This window comes from Cupressus sempervirens, chromosome 5 (genome assembly GCF_028749045.1).
Source record: "Cupressus sempervirens isolate cs-2001-9-10 chromosome 5, ASM2874904v1, whole genome shotgun sequence".
NCBI lineage: Eukaryota > Viridiplantae > Streptophyta > Pinopsida > Cupressales > Cupressaceae > Cupressus > Cupressus sempervirens.
Genome location: NC_143122.1, coordinates 1,027,863,193 through 1,027,886,574, shown reverse-complemented (window position 1 = coordinate 1,027,886,574; position 23,382 = coordinate 1,027,863,193). Strand labels below are relative to the sequence as shown.

Genomic DNA, 23,382 nt, shown 5'->3' with positions numbered 1-23,382 from the left:
CCATCTTCCATATACAAAGAAAGAAAGAAGGTAGCCCTGGTCTCCTCGGCCAGCTGGCTAAATAGAGTGCTGATCCAGATCGACATTCCATCAAACATCGGAGGAAATTTGTTACAGGTCCAGAAATCCAGTTCACAGAAGCAATTATCATAAAAAAATTGAAGCTAAATTACTAATTAAACCTCACAAGAAATTTGTTACAGGTGCAGATCATCGAAAGCAATATGCTGCCCATATCTGTGAAAACACACAGTACCAGCTTTACACCAATTTCCTCGTTATCTTTTTCATCAACATTACAAATGAGCCCAAATACATTTATTCCGAAAAAAGACTGCTACAAAACAGCTACTTTTAACTTTAACCAATGGCTGCATGTCCAATTATATTAACAATAAGCACATGAAGTTATAAGAATTGAGCTCAATGAAAACCCAGATGGTGCATTGAACTGCTGGGCTTATGATCTGCAGAAGTAGAGCAAGGGGACACAATCATCTCCTGTGAATTATTGGTGAGGGGTGGAGGACAATCTGAGCTTGAAACCATCATCTCAGAAAAGACACCCTGTTGAAGAGGAGAATAAATTGGCACAGGCATTGTGGGAGGAAGATGAGGCAGGGGGGCTTCAAAGTTTAATATCTGAAGCACTTGCCTCATTTTAGGCCTTGTCCCCGGATCGGGATGAGAACACAAGAGTCCAATTAACAACAGCTGCTCCATTTCCTCTCTATTAAATTCTCCATTCAAACAACCATCTGCTGCATCCATTAATCTCCCTTTCCCAAACAAATCCCACACCCACTCCACAAGCCGCAGGTTGCAATCCCCCCAGATGAAATGAATCACCTTCTTTCCACAGGCAATTTCAAGAGCAACTGCACCGAAGCTGTACACATCCGACTCCGCACTTGCTCTTCCCGTGACTGCACATTCAGGAGCAATGTATCCCAATGTCCCTGCCAGTGTTGTGGTCTGTGACAATCTATCATCCTTCATCAGCCGAGCCAGTCCGAAATCTCCCAACTTTGCATTGAAATGAGAATCCAGCATAACATTACTGCACTTGACATCTCTGTGCACAACGCATTGGTCCCATAGCTCGTGGAGATAAAACAGCGCAGAGGCAATGTCACAAGCAATATTATGTCTCCGTGCCCAACCGAGCTCTCCTCTTCTTTTCCCAAAGAGAAAATTATCCAGACTTCCATTGGGCATGTACTCATATACCAAGAGGAGCTCTCCTTTCTCATGACACCACCCCAACAGCGGCACCAAATTCTTATGCCTCAGACGAGTAATCGTGTTTATTTCTGAGATGTATTCCTTCTTCCCCTGGTTGGATCCCTCTGACATGCGTTTCACTGCCACAATCTCATTTGTTTTCGACAGCACCCCTTTGTAAACATCACCGAAACCTCCATGCCCGAGTTTCCTCTTTCCGCTGAACTTCATCGTGGCTGCTCTGAGCTCTCTGTACGTAAACCTGCGGTGGCCCTGAACATCATCACAGTGACTTCTTACATGCCGATCCATCTGCTTTGTTCCTCGCTTCCTCCTGATCATCATGTATGCCCAATAGGAAAGAGCGCACAAGACAATAAAAGAAATAGAAACAGCTATTGCAACCACCCATGTCAGCCAATTCCTCTTCTTCCGGGCAGAAAGACATACGCTAGTGAAGCTCCATGAAATCAACTGATGAGTCTCGGTTGACTTATAAGAGACAGCCGAGAAGCCAATGACGACATCTCGAGGCAGAAATGCCCTCAAATCTATATCACATGACAAAAGAGGAATCTTGTCCTCCTGATCATCTGGTTTTAGGCGCCCATTTGAATTATTCGAGAGAAATACAAGCAATTTCTTTTGTTCGGCATTGTAGTCTATCCGGGCATCCCTTATTCGCCCATCATTCATGGGTGGATTCACTGGGACACTCTTGGCAGAAACAATGGTGTGGACGTCGATACCCACATGGGTATCCCGAGTTGTATCCCAATGATTTCTAAACGTGTCGAATTCAACGGCCACAACTTTATTACAGGATGTGCCCTCGCTGAGAGCAGTGCCGTCAGATTTGTTGTGACTGAAAAGCCCGAGCCCTCCTCCGTCAGATTTGTCGAGAACATATTCGCCACAGTCTGGAGATGCCAAGAAAAAAGCGAACCCCTCGCCGTGCGGACGATCGCCACGGTTCATGAGGAATCGAAAGCCTGTGCTGAAATTGGCATTCCACATAGAAATTCTTCGCTTGTAAACAACTCTTCCTAGGCTCGATGAAATGTTGTAACCGTTTAATTTGCTTGCGTTGGTGAGCGCGATTTCATTTCCAGAAACAGCGGCGCTGTCCTGTAAATAGAGTAGATTTCCACAGGACTCGTTGAATTTGTTGAAATTAATGTAAACATCTTCTGCTGGCGCATGACCTGAAACATACAATGTCAGATAATATATCACCGCGTATGATAAAGGAACGGGAGAAGCTCTTCTATTATTGATGTCCATTATGCAGAATATCAAACAAACAGTTTTCGCAGCAATCTAATCAATAAATCCATTCCCTCAAGAGAATAAGGAAGCTGTTTCCGTGGTATCGTAAATCTCATGTTTGGTTCTTCTCCAATTTTAAATCGCAGTCAAATCAATTTTCTTTGAAGTTCCCCATTCACTGTTTAAGCAGATTGTGATCTCCAACATGTCCATATTTGCAATGGATGGATGTATTGTATTGCACTGCTCATGATTGGAGTGTCCTATACGCAACTGTTTAATTATAATGTAATTTAATTTGGGGAGTGTCTAATCGTTCTTCAATCAAATTCAAGGTCTTAGACTTATCCGAGTTTAAAATCATTAAATATTAAAATGTAAAATTGTCAACATTTTAATATTTAATGAATTTATAATCTAATATAAAATATGTTATACTAGCTTATATATTCTATTTATATAAAATAAGTTGAGCCGTTTATTGCACTTAAACAATTTATGAAAATAGGCGCCTCGAGAAGGATCTCTCAAATTATTTTATATGTATTGAATATATATAAGCTAGTAGCACTCGTAGCATAACATGAAAGACATTATTATTATTTTAAATTATAGTTAGTTTATAATGGTAAATTTAATTATTAATTATTTAATATTTTTATAATATATTATACATTTTATATGTATTTTTTAATATATCTACTTTGGATAACTCTACCTTTCTTCCATCTCTCTCCGGGTCATCTAGCCATTGCTTCTCCTTAATTACCATATCTATATATAGGTTCAAATCAACCTTTAGTTAGCATTAAAATTAGGGTTTGGTAATCATTATGTCAAAGTTAAAATAGGGATATAGTAGTTTAATTAATATTATGTTTCAAGGAAGACTAAGGTTAGAGTTCACATTAGGTTAGGGTTGAGGTAAAATTTAGAGTGAAATTTTATATTTATAATTAGGGTTAAAAAAACCTTAAAAGTTAGAGTTTGGTTATGGTTATATTTTATTTATTATTAGGGTTTTATTAAAGTTAGGTAGAGTATTAGATTTTTACTAGTTCTATAACTAGGGTAATAAATTAATTATATTACATTAGGTTTAAGTTGAGGCTTAGGTTTCAAATTGTATTAGATTAAAGTTATATTTAAGACACACACACACACACACGTATACATGTATACATGTATACATGTATACATATGTACATACATACATATATATATATATATACATATACATACATATACATATATATATATATATATATATATATATATATATATATATATATATATATATATATATATACATATACATATATATATGTATATGTATATGTATATACATATATATATGTATATGTATATGTATATATATCTATGTATATATGTACATATATGTATATATATATGTATATATGTATGTATGTATGTATGTACATATGTATACATGTATATACATACATACATACATACATATATATGTATGTATGTATGTATGTATGTACATATGTATACATGTATATACATACATACATACATACATATATATGTATGTATGTATGTATGTATGTATGTATGTATGTATGTATACATACATACATACATACATACATATATATATATACATGTATGTATGTATGTATGTATGTATACATGTATATACATATGTATACATGTATACATATGTATATATACATATATGTATATGTGTATACACACACACAAACATATATATTTATGTATATACATATATACATATATGTACACACACTAGTATAGATGTATATATGTATATGTATATCTATATCTATATTTATATATGTATATGTATATGTGTATGTATGTATGTATCTGAAACTTAATATTATAATTTAGCATTAGGGTCAACTTATTTAAATTTTATGTAACTTCATATTCCATTACATTGTGAATTAGGGTTTTAGTGTAAGAATTATAGTTAGGCTCAAGTTTAGGTTTAATCTATTGACTGACTCTTTTATTTATCTTAGGTTGGAGTGGATTTGTGAAGTGAGAATTATTAACCATGCTTAGGATTTAAAGATTGAGATTGAAATTAAGGATGGTACTATGGTATGGTTTCATGTATAAATTGGGTTAGCCAACCAAGGGTGAAGGATATGATATATTTTTTCTTTAGATCTATCAAAAAACTGTAATCTAAATTTGAATCTTAACATGTTTGGAAGTTAAAAAAGCATTATCATATTCCTAACAATTCTAAAATAAATTTAAAACTAAAATTTATATGTTAATTTATTCTTTCTATTTTTAAATATATTTAAACAATATTTTAGTTGCTTTGAAATCAATAAAAAAAAAATTGAATTGATTTTTTTTTCATTTTGTAAGTGACTTTTAAAGTAAAATCTTGATTTGGTAGTTTTTTCTATAATTTTTTAAATATTTCAAAAATAAAATTACTAAATAGGAAATAGAAACATAAATGATTTTATAAGTAGATATGGATTTATAAAAATGCATGTTTAAATAATGATCATAATCAAACTTTAAAAAAAATTAAATTAAGTAATCATAAAATCTAGATTTTAACAGAATCTTTGTACACTTTTATGCACATTAATTTAATTTAAGAATTGTGATTTATTTTTTCATTTTAAAGTGACTTTTAAAATAAAATCTTGATTTAGTAGATTATATCTGTGTGTGTGTGTGTGTTGAATCAAAGATCTACAAGAGAAAAATAGAGGACCAAGAATCACCAATAGTTACTTTGTTTCAAAAATGAAATAGAAGCAAACAATAATAAATGACTAGACATAATGTATTGTACAGATTCCTTTATAAGATAACTATTTATCTTTTTTTTTCTAAAATAAAAAATATCCATAGCATCATAATGTAGTTTTTACTGAGCAAAAAGAGGGGTAAAAATTTATAAAGACAGAAAGGAATACAACAAGGAGAGCTCAACAAGGAGCTCGATCCTGAGCAACAAGATCATCAAATTCTTGCACCATCTCAAAGGACAGTTGCCCCCTATCCCTAATATTCCAACCCGGATCATGACTAGAAGCCCATTTGGCTAAACAATCAGCAAGTCTATTCCATTCTCGCGGAATATACTTGAACCTAATGAACTGAAAAGAGGAAGAGAAGAAAAGAATCTGCTTAACAACAGTGGCCAGCTGCCAACTAACATCCTCAAGCTCTTGCGAAGAAAGCATGTTCACCAACACCTGGGAATCAGACTCACAAATAATCTTACTCCATCCCCACAAGCAACACTGTTCCATAGCATATAAAATAGCCTGAGCTTCCATGAGATTGTTAGTATAATCACCCTTATGAATTGAGAAGAAAAATTTAACATTCCCAGAACTACAACGAGCCACTCCGCCAATACCAGCCGGACCGGGATTCCCATGAGAAGAACCATCAGTGTTAATTTTCAGAACTCCATAGGGAGGAGGAGTCCAGTGCCCATCCCGGTTAACCCGACCCTTCCTCTGATGGTGAAGCTTCCTGGACATAGAAGGAAACCTATGAGCCGCAACCCCATCCTGCAGATGAAAATTGAGGCGATTACAGATAGCAAGATCAACCGGATCCATACCCTCATCAAGCTCACACTTCACAAGAATAGTTTCCTGGAGAGAATGTGATATTTTCCACCAAAGATGCAAAACACCAAGTCGAACATCTTGGAATATGCGACGATTCCTCTCCAACCAGATATGCCAAAGCATGAAAGATGGGCCAACAATCCAAGCAACCTGGAGAGAAGAAGACTTGGAGGGAGCACTACCCAAGAGAGCCCGGAACTCAGGCAAAGAGGAAGCATGCCAACAAGAGCAACCCCAAGCGCTCCACCAAAGGTGCCATATTTGAGTAGAATAAGAGCAATGGAAGAACAGATGGGAGACAGACTCCTCTCCATTACCACACAAAACACAATAAGAGGGGCCCTGAAATCCACGTTTACAAAGATTATCCCAGGTAAGACAACGGTTGTGAGCCACTAGCCACATGAAAAAATTGCACTTGGACCAAGAAACTTTATTCCAGACTTGCTTCCACCAAGGGACCTTAGCATCCCCAAATAATTGTCTAGTTATCTCCTGATACCCAGCAGAGACATGATATTTATTAGACAAGGTACCGTCCCAAGCCAATACATCTGGACCAAGCAAAGAGGAACACTCTCTAGAGGCCAGAATTTGAGAAAGCTCTTGATGATCCATGTCTGTACCTCCAGGAGGCCAATAAGAGGAATGCTTCCATCTATAACCAACAACAGGTCCCAATTGATATGGAGTCTTGTAATGAGCCACTTTATCCCATCCAGCGGCAAGAAAAGAGTCACAAAGAGGCTGAAGATGAGGGTATATGGATAAAATGGAAGGGAATCCATCCCAAGCATCAGACCAAAACAAAGCCTGAGAACCTCCTTTACATATCCAGAACATACCCCTCTTCACCAACATCGCACCTGTCTTCAAAGTATGCCAAACCATTGAGCCACGACCTTCAAGAGGAAGTGCAGAAACAGAGCAAGGATCAACACCATGAAAATATTTATGAGTGATAATAGGAGCCCAAAGTTGATGCTGTCCAGAGCACCATCGCCAATAAAGTTTAGCAGCCAAAGCTTGTCTACTTAATAGAGCAGAACGAAGACCAAGACCACCCTCCTTTTTAGGCCTACAAATAGTTTCCCAATTAACCAAGCTCCATTTAGTACTACGCAAATTACCACTCCAAAGGAATTGTCGAGAAAGAGCATCAAACTCCTTGAGAAAGTAAATAGGTGCAGCATGAACCATGCTTCTATAAGTAGGAAGAGCTTGGATAATAGCTTGAAGAAGAGTAACCCGGGCAGCAGTAGAAAACCATCTATGAGTCCAATGATTTACCTTATCCTGAAGCATGGTAATCAAATTTTTCTAGAAGAGATGTGGCTGCCTAGAAATAGCAATAGGAATGCCAAGATAAGTCAAAGGAAGTGAACCTATCTGAAACCGTAGGATACCAACAATCCTGTGCTGAATAGAATCAGGAGTGTTAAAAAAGTAAATGAAAGATTTGTGCTCATTAACTTTCTGGCCTAAAGCTGCCAAATAAACGTCCAAAGCATGTCGAAAGGCTTCAGCTTCCTTGATCCTAGCAAGACCGGCAAGAGCAGAATCATCAACAAATTGAAGATGGGAAAGAGAAGGTAAGCCATTACGCCACCGCCAGCCTTGAATAGAATTCTGGGACACCTGATGCTTAATGAATATGCCCAAGCCTTCAGCCATGATGATGAATAGATATGGGGAGCGAGGGTCACCTTGGCGGAGGCCTCTAGAAGCACCAAATAGTTGTGAAGGTTGACCATTAATAAGAATAGAAAAAGAGGCAGAAGTAACGCAACTCATAATCCAACTCACCCAGTCAGAGCTAAATCCAAAAGAAAGAAGAATACTCCTTAGGAAGCTCCATTTAACTCTATCGTAGGCCTTAGCCATATCCAGCTTAACAAACATGGCTCTCTCCCTTGAAGTAGCCATAGAGTGAATAGCCTCAGTAGCAATAACCACCCCATCCAAAATTTGTCTTCCAGCAACAAAACCACCTTGTTCTTCTGAGATAATAATGGGAAGCCACCTTTTTAGTCTCTCAGCAATTAGCTTAGTAATAACTTTGTAGACCACATTACATAAGGCAATTGGTCTAAAAAACTCCAATTGATTAGCACCCTCTCTCTTAGGAATAAGAGTCAAGAATGTAGAGTTCAAAGCTCGAAGCATCTGCTTGCTAGCATAGGATTCTTTAACCACCTCCAACAAATCATGATTAATGATGTCCCAAAATTCTTGAAAGAATTCAACTGGAAAACCATCAGGACTAGGAGCCTTCCCCTTAGGCATGCCAAAGACCACCGCCTCCAGCTCTTCCAAAGAGATAGGACGCATGAGATAATCATTCATTTCCTGAGTGATAAGGGAAGGAATACAGGACAAAATAATATTTTCTTCATTATCAACAGGAGGAGAGTCCTCAGAGAAGAGGGTAGAGAAGTACGAAATAGCCTCCTGGAACAAAGCTAGCAAGGAATTCAGTTGGATACCTTGAGAATTAACCAAAGAAGAGATAGTGCTCTGATTCTGGCGGGATTGCACTATTTTATGGAAAAAGGCAGTGTTTCAATCACCTTCCTGGAGCCAATCAACTCGAGCCTTTTGCTTCCAAAAAATTTCCTCTTGAAGTTCCCATTCTTCTAGAGCTCTAATAGCAAGGGATTCAGCCTGGCCAAGATCCTCCGAGAAACCTCGATCTCTAATCTCCCTTGTGATGACATCAAGATTTTCTTGAGCAAGCCTCTTCATAAAGTGAAGAATCATAATGTAGTTTTTAAACATTAAACAAATCATGCAATTCATTTTTTCCTTAAAACTGTGAATGAGGAACACTAATGGGATATGTTTTAGAGGTATTTTAAACTACTTGAAGCAATTGAAATCAACAGATAATTTTTAAGGATAAGGCATTAGAAATATAATTGACAACAACAAGTAGATTTGCATAATGGGAACAATTTATAGCTATAGAATTGAAGCCTAGTGTTTAGCTGAGTTAGTGAATTTGAAAACCCATAGAACTAGAAAAATCAATAACATATTAGGTGGGCATTTAACAACTAATCGATTGACATGAATATATAATGAAAAAGATAGATGCCATACAATAATAATCAAGAAAATAATTGTTTTGAAATACTAAAAATGATTGTGAGAGAAATTGAGTTACACTTTAAGAATTAAGACCAAAATATAGTGCTCTAGTGGAAATAATGAATACAACAGAGAAGAGATACGGAAGGTATAAAACAAATTTTTTCAATATTGAATTACAGTGAAAGAAATAGCTTTTGAAGGGAAAATTTTTAATTTTATTTTTTTATCACTCTAGTAGAATTACTTGAATGTAAGATAATAATATAATATTTTACTATTTTGTGCTGAGTCTAGGGTCCAAGGCTTTACATATAAGATTTTTTAGTATAATCTCATTCCTAATCTACAGAGGAATCTTATATTACATAAGAAAGTAGTGAGGTTTGAGCTAACTGGTTAATTTGCGATAAAAGTTTGAGAGTTTATCAATGTTGACCAGGTTCGATCCATGCTCTAGCTCTTAAAAAGTGGATTCTAGGTTCCTTTTTAAAAGCTACTTTTCTTCTACACCTCTCACTTGGACTTTAAAACAAGATTTAAACTAGGTCCAATTTAGAAAAAAATAAAAATTAAAAGAGATTGAACTTTTCAGCTAGGGCAAAGGCACTCACCAAGGCCTCAATAAACAGGTTGTGTACCTTAAAGGTCAAAGTAACACTCAAATCAGACGATATTGAAAAGACTAATTTGTAGGGATCCAAATATTGAAGCGGCCAAAACTATAGATGGGGAAATATCAATTATAAACAACAATTGGGCATTGTATAGGTGATCAAGAGTATCATAAACTTGAGATTAGAATGAATATAGATAAGATCCTTACCTTGCATGCCATGATTGTTGAGTAGGGGAAAGGATTTTCATAAACAAAACTTCATGAGCAAAAATTGGTTATCTTCTAATGAACAATCCATCTCTATTTTTGATTGAATTTGTGAGAGATTGGAGGAACATTCTCTCTTCCACTAAAGTGTATTTAATGGAAAGCTTTTGTCATTATGAAAGTTGCATGAATTTCAATCTTTGCAGTCATGATATTGTCAGTTATTCTATCTATTTTAAGCTTCCTTTGAAACATTTTCTTTTTGCATGGCTTTAATTTTGTCTATAACTATACTTTCAGTTACACATCAAATTTATTGAAAAAGTAAAAAAGTTTACATTGATGAATGCTTCCACTGTAGAAAGTTTCTTGGCTTAATTAATGACTATTATCATTTATTTAAATTATATATACGTTATCATTAAGAATGTTGATGTTCTAGTACTCTAGAGTCTTGTCCTATGAAAAAAAGAATAAGTATACTAGAAGAAGGAGAATATATGGTATTAACAATCAATGGTACACTAATTAGTGTATATGTTTTTGTAATATTACTTGTATTATTTGATTTTTCATAATATGTTTCAACATTATGTACACTTTTCCTCACAAGTATGCAAAGATTATCCGGATCTCTCCAATAGATATAAATATAAATAGAGTTTTTGACTATTTTGATCTATGACTTTCAAAAATCATGCTTGCTTCTTATGAGCCTATGTTTTTAGAAGCTTGCAAAATTGGCAAAAAATGTGATTCTTTATTGTTTGTTTAAAATAAAATGGACGTTGATTGTATTTATTATTTATTAAGTTCAACTATAAAAAAATGGAGAAAATCTCAAACAAATTTGAATAAAATATCATAGTTTAGAGCAAGTAAATGGATTAATTGTAAACCCAACCCTAAATCCCACACCATTATTATACTTATTCTTGATTTCAAAGTAGTTAAATTCTCCTAGTCCTTCTTATAAATCATTTTTCAAGATAAAATTGTAATATATATTTTTGATTACACCATTCTAATGTATATTTTGAAACTTTTATTTTAAATAGACTTTTGGCAAAGAGATTAAATTTTTTGCAACAAGAATAGATAATTCAAGATTTCTTATATTTAGAAGACAATTAATTGACAAGAATTAAAAGATTACTATTTTTCATAAATTTAAATTATAACATTTCATACATCATTTAAGTCATTTTCTATTTGTGAGAATCTACCTTGAAAGTGATGAAACATGAAGCTTAAATTACAAAAATAATAGGGAATCATGACTTCTCATGAGACCATCAAGATGACCAAAAAAGTGATTGGCATACATATCAATGAAGCTGACTAGACATCTCTTAGGAAACACCTCTACTTAATTAATTAACCAGAGAATTTAAATCTACATGTAAACAAATAATTTTTTAATTTTAATATAGATGTGATAACTGTTGACTATTTTCCCCCCCATTTGACCCATCAAAGATAATCGATCTGAGAAAATTTCAATGGGCTAGATTTTTTGCAATGGGTAACATGTCATATGTGTGGTTAAAATTTTGTGTTATCCACATTTCACTATTTCACAAAGGAAATTTTTGGCTACCTACAAACTAGCAAAGCATTTTTCTACTTCTTCCATTGTTCATTGGGAATTGTGCTAGTTGTTATATTTTAAAATTTCTTCATCAACAGTTGTGTTTTAATCACTTATTGGAGTTTCTTTTATTGCATCTAGGTTGTCCATTTCAAATAGAAAGACCTTCATCGGCGGTTCCCCCTTTTTTGTGGTAGATCTAAACTTTTTCACATGGGTCAAATCTAGAGTTGTACGCAAGTAGGTTAACACTTTTGTTATCCCTTCTCACATTTTTTTATCACAGTGTGATTTGATCTTATGGCCACCACATACTTCCAAAGCTAGTTCTTTATTGTTGAGTGAATTTTTGGGCCTTGTAACATGATGCCAATGCATCTCCATGCATCTTTATTGCTTCTAAGAATAAAATCTATTAGATATATCCTTTCATTTGTTGGGAGCATCTCCTTTTGGTTTTCCTATCACTTCTATGAGAAAGTTGCACTACTAGATCAAATTTCTTTTTGATGTTTCTTTATTTCTCCTCAGTAATCTATAACTATATCATGGTTTGGGTTTGAACTATAAGTTTTATTTGAGTTATGCTTGAACTCTATAAAAAGAAAGTTTGTACAAATTTTCTGGGTTCTTCTCTATTTGTATTTTGCAATAATAATATGCTTTGTAAATATTTTCCTTTGCCTTATGTTAATAAAATTCTTAGTTTTACCTTTTTTTTTCCAATATGATATGTTGTGTAGTTCTTTCCTTGTATGGATAATTTATTAGTTTATGTGTCATGTTTAATTTATTAGTAATTTTTACATATTAATATTTAATATATATTGTATGTGCAAGATCATGGTGTGCCAAATAGTGGCGATTTGAAAATTATGTAGTTCTTGTTGGAATATGATTGAAAACATCACTATTGAATAAGAGAGATTGTTTACAAAGAGGGAGATTGTTGATAAAGAATATTTTCAATCATTGTTTTGTCACTGATGTCAAACCTGCTATTTTTTGGAATGACAATTGCTTATAAGATCCAAGTACTATCACTTAGTTGATTGATGAAGAAGATTTAATCAATAAGATGTAACAAAAGTACCTAAGGGAAAAGTTGACTTATGGTTTTGTAATGAATTACAAGGATCAGTTAAGAAAATGGTAAAATGATGTATTGATGATATACTTGAAGATACGAATGTTGGCCACACTTAGAAACTCTGGAAGAATAAGTTGTAACAAAGTTGTCTGCAAAGCTTGACTAAGTTCATTAGTGGGTGCTGAGCAAGCTAGTTCATGTTGAGTAGATTTTTAGTAAGTGCTGAGAAAATGCAAAATCTAGTGTGTGCCGAGTGAAATAGAAGGAGCTGAGCAAACTCAGGTGCCGAGCAAGTAATAGGCGCCGAGCATAAGAAAAACTTAGTTGATGTCGAGTGAATCGACAATAGGTGCCAAGCCTCAGTAAAACATAGTTGGTGCTGAGTAACATAGTATGTGCTTAGCATCAGGATTTCAATAGTGTTAAGCTGTTGTATTATTTGAAAAGTCAAAGATTTGCTAGATTTGAGCCGACAAGTTTGTTACCTTGAATTTTGTGAACTAGATGGAGGATAAGGATGATGAGTTGGTGGCATAGAATTTTAGATAAACCATTTTTGGGAAAATTTAGGAGGATTCTTCATGATGTTTCTAGAAGGAACAAGATAGGGGTAGATTCATTAAATCTTACCTAATCAATTCAAACTAAAAGTAAAAGTAGGAAGAACAAGAGTTGGAAAAGTATTCTAGACTTCTATTTAAGGAGTTATAGGTCAAGAAGCAAGAGTTGCTGAGTTTCCAAGTTGTTGAAGTGGTGGTAGGATGTCAAGGTGAAGAAATCAAGAGAGAGATGGAAGAATAGAGTAAAGAGACTTTGCTTCAATAGGTGACCACAGAAGAGGTTGCACTAGTACATTGAGCATGAAGACTCAAGAAGATGAAGCTTGAAAGGAGGACAAGCTGTCAGAGCTATAGAGACTAGAAGCTAGGAAAATTTGAGAGTTGAATTGAGATTTGAAATTAGCAACTTAAGTTGTGAGTTGTATCAGATTGAAAGCCCTTGTTGTTATTCTCGAACAATTGTATTAGTTAGGGTAAAATCCTATGGACTTAGGTTAGTTTAACAACCATTTGTAAATTCTTTAATAGGGTGGCATTCCAAGTGAATGTTCTAAAGTCCTCTAACTAGGCCCACTTCTAATAGCGTGGTTGAAATCCTTTAACTAGGTCACATTTAACAGTGTGTTGTAACCTTTAACAGGGCAGGCCTTTCACAGGGCATCACTTCAGAAGAGTGAGAATTGAGTAGCATGTTACTAGTGGTTTTTTCCCAAATTGGGTTTTCACATTAATCACTATGTTATGTGTTGATTCTTCATGTGTTGTTCTTGCATGTCGATTTTACAATAACTTGCTAAGCAGGAAAGTTTAAGCTTGGATGCACGATTAGTTAATGGGCTCACTTTACATGGTGAAAAAGTTTTATTAGAACATTTGGACCTTGAATAAATGATTCACCCCCCCTCTTAGTTATTCTAAAGCATTTCTAATCATTTTGAAATGCCTCAAAGCATTTCAAAATCTATTCCAACTTTTTTCCCACCCATCCTAATACCAAACTCAAAAACTAATACTTTTATAAGGTCTATTATATCTTTGTATAGCAACCCTACATGGTCAACTTTAAAAATGTTTTGAAATGTGTTTTTGGCCTGTTCTTGTGTGTTTTTTATTTCAAACATGTAGCTATGACAACTTTTTTTTCACCAAAATTTGATGAAATGAAAAGGGTTTCCTAATAATGTTCTTAGCTTTCCATAAATGTAATGTCTGTCAAATTATGAGTTTAGTAAGTAATTATTACTTATTTTCTAATGGAGTTACGTATAAAGTGCTGATTGACACATTGATTTAAAAACAACTATAACTTTCTAATGGTACAACATTTTTAAAATCTAAAAGATGCACCACATTCTATGCTTCTTCTACTATAAGGAAAAAAAAGAAAATTTAAATTTTGTAGAGTTTTGAATTAGTTAAGGTGGTCAGACATACGTCTACTTCTTATTTTTGTCTTGAAATTTTTGCACTATTGCATTAAAATTAAAAATTTTGACCAATCAGTTTTTTTTTTTCAAGATAAGGCCCAGTAGTTTAGAAACTAAATTCAATTTCCTAGAGATTATTTTCTATCAACTTTTTGATAGAAAGTTCATAACAAGGTGAAAATTGCACGTCAAGTTGACATAACCCTGATTTGTTGATTTTTCATTGCCTCTTAAGGGCATAGTTTGGTTGACCATGATCTTGCATAGTGAAAATATATTTCTTTTCAGTGTTTGATTAGTTCCAACCTACGTGCAAGTTATTGTAAGGTAGAACAGAGTCGAGATCTATGTATTTGGGCATTTTATAATTGATGTTTAGTGCATTCATGGGAAGGGGTAGTAATCATAGGTTTAATTTGGTGCATCGCTCCCTTTCATCTCAAAATTTAATTTTCATGCAATCCTTCTCCCTTTTCCCTCAAAATTAGTAGTTATGTACATCTTGATTGTAAGGAAGCCAACCTTCTCTAGAGACTCAACCTTTGAGTGCAAGTCCCACACTTGGAGGTTGTTTCCATGTTACATGAGGCCTTTGGGGGGTAATACATTAGGCAAGGGTGCATACTTTTTTGTCAATATTTTTTGGCATGTCCAGTGGGACACATAGATTTAGTTACATAAGTCTGCCAGTAGCCAATTCAATCTTTATTCACTGAGAATTTGGGTGTTATTTTTAGTGCTATCAATCTTTGGAGGAAATGACATCAAACACCATGGCTATTCTAAGTGAAAATCTAATGGTTTCAATAAGAAATTGTGTTGGTATGTAAAGATCATTCTTGATCTTTTGTGATTTTCAATATTTTCCATAAATTTGCAACTTCTATATGTTATAACCATGGATCCATTTCATAGAAATGACTACTATTCCCCCCATATAATGAAAAAATTATTACCCATCCCTCATATTATCAATTCTAATCTCAACCTCAAGCTTATTTTGGCAAAAATTCAGTTTCATCACCATATGGCTAATATGTTCAAAATTCTTACCACCATTCTACCCCTGCTCCACAAGTACCACCTGTGCACTCGAAAGTGTCACACTCTAAACCCTTCTATCCAAACGATTCCATGAGTTTGGAATGTTCGAATGCCGGCTTAGAGCTCCCTATCCACGGAGTGCAAGAGAGTGTATTTCAAGTTCAAGGGCTCTCAGATGAGCCTTAGAGATACTCTTCTTGCTAGTAAACCATGCAATGGGAGGTTCCAAAGACAAGATGCAAGAATGCAAATGTCCCAAGGAGTTCCTCAAGGATGCAATGCAAATGAAGATTAATCTAGAATGAGAATGTCAAATGCAGCTATGCTAAAACATGTATGAGAGTGTTACAATACCATTATTAAGCTATGTGAGATTAAGCTACATGTAAAAATGAAAGCTAAGCTAAGATGCTATGGTATGAGAGAATGTAGACAAGAAATAGAAGTTCTCCACAAAGCTCCAAAGAAACCTGTTAGAAAACCTGCAGCATAACAATATTCAAAATATGGATTGATTGAAGGGGAAAGCTCTCTCCCTTTTAAAGATGTATGGACGGTGGAGATCAAGATGAAGATGGTGGATGATCAACGGTGGAATTCGAAAATAGGAGTGATCCATGTGCACACACAAATCAACCAATAGAATATAAATTGACTTGTCATATAAGACAAAAGTCACAAAGCCTTTTCTTTTAATTGCAAAATAGAAAAAGGACTTTATGTGTGCACTTTAAGTGGGTTATAAGAATGGGGTCTTTTATTTAATTAAAAGGGGACATGTTCTTTTAATCAAATAATGAACTTAGGATAGCATAGTCAAACTATAGGTTATAATCAAATAAATTGATTATTAGCAATTTGGTCTAGGTAAATGATTAAATTAATTTAGCCAAAATGTTGAAAAGGGGGCTAATAGTCTAGATGACCATTTTTAGGTGATTACATTTGCCCCTCTTTGACTAATGTGTGATCGATCTGGGAACACATTATGTCAAAGAAAATCGAAGCCAAGTAGGCGATGATAGATATAGATGTCTAATTCTGAAGAGTGAAATGCAGAAATAGATAGCAAGTCCTAAATGCACAGCCTGATAGCAGTAGTACTGAACACTAGGAAGAGATGATGTTAGAATTCAATAAGAATACTAACACCTAGCAAAATGAATATATTGAGAGCAAGTGATAAGATCAAACAAATGCTCCTAAGAAATAGATAGCTGTAACAATCAGCAATAGAGTATTTTTGCCCCCTCGGGATCGAAATTGAAATGAGGTAAGGGGATGCAAAAAATTGGCTAGAAATGAGAAAATTAGAATATAGCAATGTCCAAGATGACAGATAGATGATTAGAACCCAAGAATGACTATATTAAAAAATTGATAAAATGCCCCAGTTTGACTAGAGTTGACCTTGAAGGACATAGCATAAAAATTAGGTCAAAACGAGTAGAAAGGTGATTTTAGACATGAAATAGTGAATTTAAGTAGATATGAAGTATGGAAATGATGAAGACATGAAGAAATGAAGATGCCCCAGTGATGATTCAGAGATTAGACCTCAAAAGGTCAGCTAACTGCTCAGAAGAAAGTAGAATTTCAAAAGACAATTTTGACCATCAAGGTGAACTCGAATTTGGATTTCGATCCCGAAAATGAATCTAGGATGTTGAAATTATTTAAGAGGTCAAAAATTTTATATAATGTGATGATAAGATAGAAAAGAGATGAAGCGAAAGATTAAGAAGGTGAAAAGACATGAACAAGAAGAAAGTAAAGAAATATATGAAAGGAGTTAGCTGATATGTCCACAAAAAGATGAAGAGAGAGCTCTCCCCATATGCAAGAATGCAAGACTAAGCTAGAAAATGAACCTAAAATGCAAGCTAATATGCAAAGTGGTTTACCAGCAAGAAGCGCATAACATTTAGACTCTTAATTTCATCATTGAGCATTTATTAGGGACATCATGAGATCATACAACCATCACTAGTACAACTATGAGGATATGAATATGATCAATATTAGATAGGTATGTGGAAATCCAATCTAAGCATCAGAGACATGTAAGTCAAGATAACTACACGATTAGATTCCCTAAGTTTAATTTAGCAAGATTACACCTGTATCAAGGCATAAGCACCAGGATAAACCCTGAGTGTGGTCTTGCAAAAACAATCAAGGATGATACATTTATAAGTCAAAGTGTTGAATAGGACAAGCATGAATGCTTACAACACTATAGACAAACAAAAGTATACCCACAAGCAGAAATCAAGAAAATATGTCCCATGCCCCCAGTCTTCTAGTCAATGACATCCTTGAAAGACTATTAGGGAGGGAACACCTGGCAAAGAAATCATCATAGACAGCACACAAAGTAGATAAAGATCAGCATAGCTCATTCGTTTAAGTGTTAAAGTGTGTGTGTGTAAGTCACTTGGCCATTTCTTCCAGACTTGATTCTGATAGTGAGATATCGCGACATCGGAGACCATAGGTAAACTATCTGTAAAGTGTTAAAAAACACTTGATGTCAAAGTGGGGGAAGTGTTGAGAAACACTATTTTGTGAGTTGTCAAAGAAACCCTAATCCACAAGAATACCTCAATAGGCTAAGTAGCTATGCCCCCAAGATGAGGACAAGAAACAATTCCAAGCTAGGAGATGTGTAGCAAAGTGGATGATTGAGATTGATAGACATAGGTGCAAGGGTTTCAAGTAGTGCTTGTTTCCAGGTTTTCACCACTTGACAGATTTTTTTTTTTTTTTTTTGGTGATACATCAAAGTGCCTATTGCTAGGTTTTCACTAAGAAGATCTTTTTTTCAGGACATTTTCTAATTTTTAGAATTTTTTCAGCATCATATATGATTTTTTGGATTTTTTAGAAGGTTTTAGAGATCACTAGTTCTCAAGCAAGATCACATCATTTTCTCCCAATGTCTAGCAAGGTATAGGATATGATGGAGCAACAAGCCAGTGGATAAGCAAAGATGGATGAAAAAAGAGTATGAAGCAAGTGAAAGTGATCCTCAAGGACTGACTCCTCAAGAGTACCCAAGCTAGGGAAAGACGTGAAATAGTCATATGAAGCATATTTTGGATAAGCAATGGAAGTAATGAGAAAGATAGCATGTAGGATAAGCAATGAAGCCAACAAGTGTGATAGCATATAAGATAAGGGATGAAAGCTAATGAGTAAGATAGCATGTAGGATAAGCAATGGAAGAAATGAGCAAGATAGCATGTAGGATAAGCAGTGAAGCCAACAAGTGAGATAGCATGAAGCATGTAGTCCAAAAGAGTAGACATGTCAAGAGACCTAAGAACCATTTTTCATTTATTATGATCAAGACAAAGGGGTCAACTATATAGTATAGCAATGGGATAGAGAAATAAGAATAAAGCTCAAGATAGAGGCTATGAATGAATGAGAAAGCACAAATAGAGAATCTCATGGATAAGATAGCCAATATGCAAAGATAGCTCAACATTGTCAAGATCAAAGAGAGAAGAAGGGATAAATGGATGATGGAAGAATTACGCATGATGCCTGTTTGCCAAGTTTTCATCATGGTACTTATCTAAGGTGCCACAAGAAGTAGTTTTCACCATAGAATAAATTTATTTCTCTTTACTTTTGCTACCCAGGTGCCACAAGAAGTGGTTTTCACCAAGGCACATTTTCATTTTTTTTCATTTTTTTTTTTCTTTGAATTTTTAGAAAGAGCTCAAGCTGTTTGTAGATAGATAGTGCTCTTATAGGAAAGATAAGCCATGATAAGCCAAGACCATAGAAAGGTATGCTCAAAGATGTTGATAGGGTGATGAAAGAGAAATGGTAGTAGGAAGAATATATGGAGGATAAGAGTTCATGTATAGAAATGAGGTGTAACCTTTAGAGGATTTCATGTGGTTAGCTAAAATTTTGGACAAGATCAACATTGACACACACCTTGAAGGGTATTGGAACAATGGAGGAATCATGGATGAAATAGCTTGAGGTTTAGATGTATGAGGTGGTAGAAGATATTTGGAAAAAAGTGGAGTGGAAGGCTTTGGAATATTTTTAGACAGATTTTTGAAAGAAGATGGAATGGAAGCCTTTGGAAGCTTGAATGTCAACTTTGAAGTATTTTCAATATTCAAGTCTTTTAAAAGAGACTTGGAAATCCACATAGCTTTAAATTTTCCTTGTTCTTTGGGTGCTTGAGAGTGCATTTCTTCAATGATGGATTTAGGAACCCACATTTGCTTTGATTTAGCTCTCTTAACAGTGGACCTTTGTAGTCTCTTTTGTGCATTTTCCTTCTTAGCATTCATATGTCGATTAGATGGGACATAGTGATATTTCTTTTTCAATGGATTCTTATGTTTATTCTCACTTCCAAAGGAATTGGGATTTGTGGATGAATAAGGATGATATGACTTGTTTAGATGTATAGATGGGTGAAAAGTCATCAAGGATGAGTGTCTTTGTTGATCTTGAGGTATTATAGGAGAGATAGGGAATGAGCTATGAGTGAATGTAGGAGATGGAGGAACATAAGGCCCCAAAATGGATGGAAGGTTTGAATGCTTTAGCTTAGATGGATATGGACCAAGGATAGATTTAGAAGATGCAAAGGGATAGTGGGAAGGGATATCAACATCTTTAGAGTGAGCAACATGGTCAAAGCCATCAATAGACTCATGAGTACCTTTGATAGGAACAAAATTTTTAATAGAAGCACTTGAAGCTTGAGAACAATTTTGAAGTGGATGTGGAGAAGTAGAACATGAGGGGATGCTTTGATCTTGACAAGTAGCTTTGGATAGCATATGAAGAGAACTTTTCTCATAATTTTCAGTAAGCTCAAGGGAGATAATGGAAGTGGTATCTTCATCATACTTAGGAGGTGGACAAGATATAGGATATGGAGGGGGAAAATCTTGAAAGAGATGAAAGGGTGCTTGTTCTTGATCTTTCTTGACATTTATAGCTTTTTCTTTTTGAGAGTCCTCTTGACGTGGAGCCACTTCTAAGGAAAAGGGAGAATGAAGAGTGAATGGAGTAGTGCTTGGATTAGGCATATTAGTGCATGAAGGTTGAGGATGTTTAGGATTAGTAGCATGGAAAAGGTTTGCAGTGAAGTGAAGGTTAGCTTGAGTTTCTTTTAGAGGTAGCCCTTGAGGATACACATAGTCAATGTGGAAAGCATTAGGTTCTTTATTTGATGGAGGCATGTTGGAAAGATTTGAAGTGTTGGGAGATGCATGAGTGTTGGAAGAAGTGGAAGATGTAATGGAGCCACTACTAGACATAGGTTCATCAACATAATCTTGCTCAAGAGAAGTATCCTCAGCACATGAGTCACTAGAGGTTCCAAGATCAACAATCTCATCATCAATGAGATCTTGGATTTTATGTTTCAGCTCTATACAATTAGAAGTAGCATGGTCATTAGATTGATGATAAGCACAATAGTTATCCAAGAATGGGTTTCCATATGAGCTAGACTTAGGTAACATGATGATCTTATTGCCAAGAAGTTTTCGCAAAGTGTCATCATAAGAATCTTCCAAGGGAGCAAAAGTTCTATCAAAATTATGTCTAGAGTCCTTTTGTTGTTTCTCAAGTGAATGGTATGTATCCATATATTCATCAGTATCTTGGTCAAAGATAGGTCCATCATGAAATTTTATCATAGGCTCAAAGGAGGTATCACTTGCTTGTTCTCTAAAGAGGTCTTTAGATCTAGAAGATGAAGACATTTGAAGTCTTGAAGTAGAGCATGTAGACCTAAAAGAAGACGATGACCTCAAAGAAGGTGACTCACATGCATGTAAAGAACTTAAGGAAGATTCATGTAATGATGCAATCTTCTCCTCCAACCTTTTCTCAAGTTTAGACTTCATTTCTATCATGCGCTTAGAGAGATGAAGGTAAGAAAGATCATTTGTCTCTTCTAGTTCTTTGTATTGTGCATATAGATCTTGAAACTCTTTAGTGACATGGAGGATATCATGATCATCTAGATTCAGTTGAAGTTTGGTAGCACAAGATTTGAATTCCATAGTGGTAGATGCAAAGCCAAGCATAAAAGAGCCTAGAAGATAACTTGATGTTGAAACTATAGGAGGTAGAGTGTTTACTTGCCAAGATAGTAGAGAGAGATTAAAGTGACTTGTCAAACAATATGTCCAAGAAACTTATGACATGAATGACTCAAGTCAATAGCTAGGCAAGATGCCCAAATAGCCAAATAGATAGAGCAAGCGGGGTGACAAGTGAACAACTCTCCAACCCAAGAGTGTAGTCAAGAAATCAAGGTAACCATTTTAGCAAAAGGATAACTAGCAAGCAAACATAGACCATGAAGATAGGAAGACCATGAGCACTAAGACCAAAGATTCACTTTAAGCATGTTCAAGCACTAGAGACATATAAAATAAAAGTCAAATAATGAGACTTCTCTTAGCAAGCAACACAAGAAAATGTTTGCATTTGATGTTTTGACTTGGTTGATAAAGTTTGACAATAGTTGATAGCATAGCAAGTTTGATGTTCAAAAGCAATTTCTTTCCAAGCAAGATAGTGACACATGGAGTAGTCTTCAAACAATCAAGCAAGGGACAAAGCAACCTTGCATGATACAAGCATATGTGACGTCTCAAAAGAATTCCCTAGAATTATCGTCATGTGTATGTTCAAAAGATTTTCACAAGTATACCACATTCGAGAACACATCAAGCAATATCTACCTAGAAGTCATAGTTCATTACTCAACAACTTGGCCCACGCTTGATGCTCCTTTGCCTCACACCAAGTGGTTTCCCACAAGAGATATTGGCTTTGTCATGGAAATGCCATAAGCATAACCAAGGGAACACATATGGTGAGTGTAAATCTTGGGGTGATCCGGGTAGTCCACTAGGATCAATCCTTGCACCAAGAAGTTGAGCGGCTAAAAAAGGTAGTTACTAACTTAGGGTTTTTAGATAGGGCTTCCGTTCATAGTGTTCCTCTTGCTCCCAATTACGGGACACCTCACCTTGCGATGAGTAACCGATCTCGCGATCACAAGAGTACCTTAAGCATTCTTGCCTAGTGATCTCCCTATGGTCGAAATCCCATAAGCGATCACACTAGACGAAGATAAACACTATGTCTACCAAGGTTTTGTGTCCTTGATAGCCTTGAGTTTATAGTGGGTTGGAAGAGCCAGGTAATCGGCTTGTTCCCACTTGGGTCGTTCCTCTCAGGTTGTCCGAGAGCAGGCCCTCTAAAGGATTCGAACTACACAAAGTGGATCAAATTTTGGAAGTCAAGATTTCTGGTTCACCACAAGGGTGAAGAGCATACTCTCCTATTCCAATCATTTTCTCCCAAACATGCCAAGAAGATTCAATTGCCTCTTACTCTTGAAACCAAATGGTAAGTCAAGATTTCTGATTCACCACAAGGGTGAAGAGCATACTCTCCTATTACCAAAAGACTCCAATCACAAGTTTTATGTGCCTATGAAAAATGAACAATTATTCAATGCCACACATGAAAACAAAAAAGTAAGAAATTTGGGTTTTTATGCTTTGGGCAGCCTTGCAAACAATCGTTAGTAGCCCTTGTGCATTTGAAGCTTTGACATGCGTTCTTTTTATGCAATGTTTCAAT

The 23,382-nt window shown here is 35.2% G+C and overlaps 1 pseudogene across 1 annotated transcript; it reads right to left on the bottom strand.

Moving 5' to 3' along the window:
• Nucleotides 1-260: 260 nt before the first annotated feature.
• Nucleotides 261-2,637, bottom strand: LOC149559440 (L-type lectin-domain containing receptor kinase IX.1 pseudogene; annotated as a pseudogene). The gene has a single exon (XR_016365152.1). The product of XR_016365152.1 is annotated as an L-type lectin-domain containing receptor kinase IX.1 pseudogene (transcript).
• Between the last annotated feature and the right edge of the window lie 20,745 nt (nt 2,638-23,382).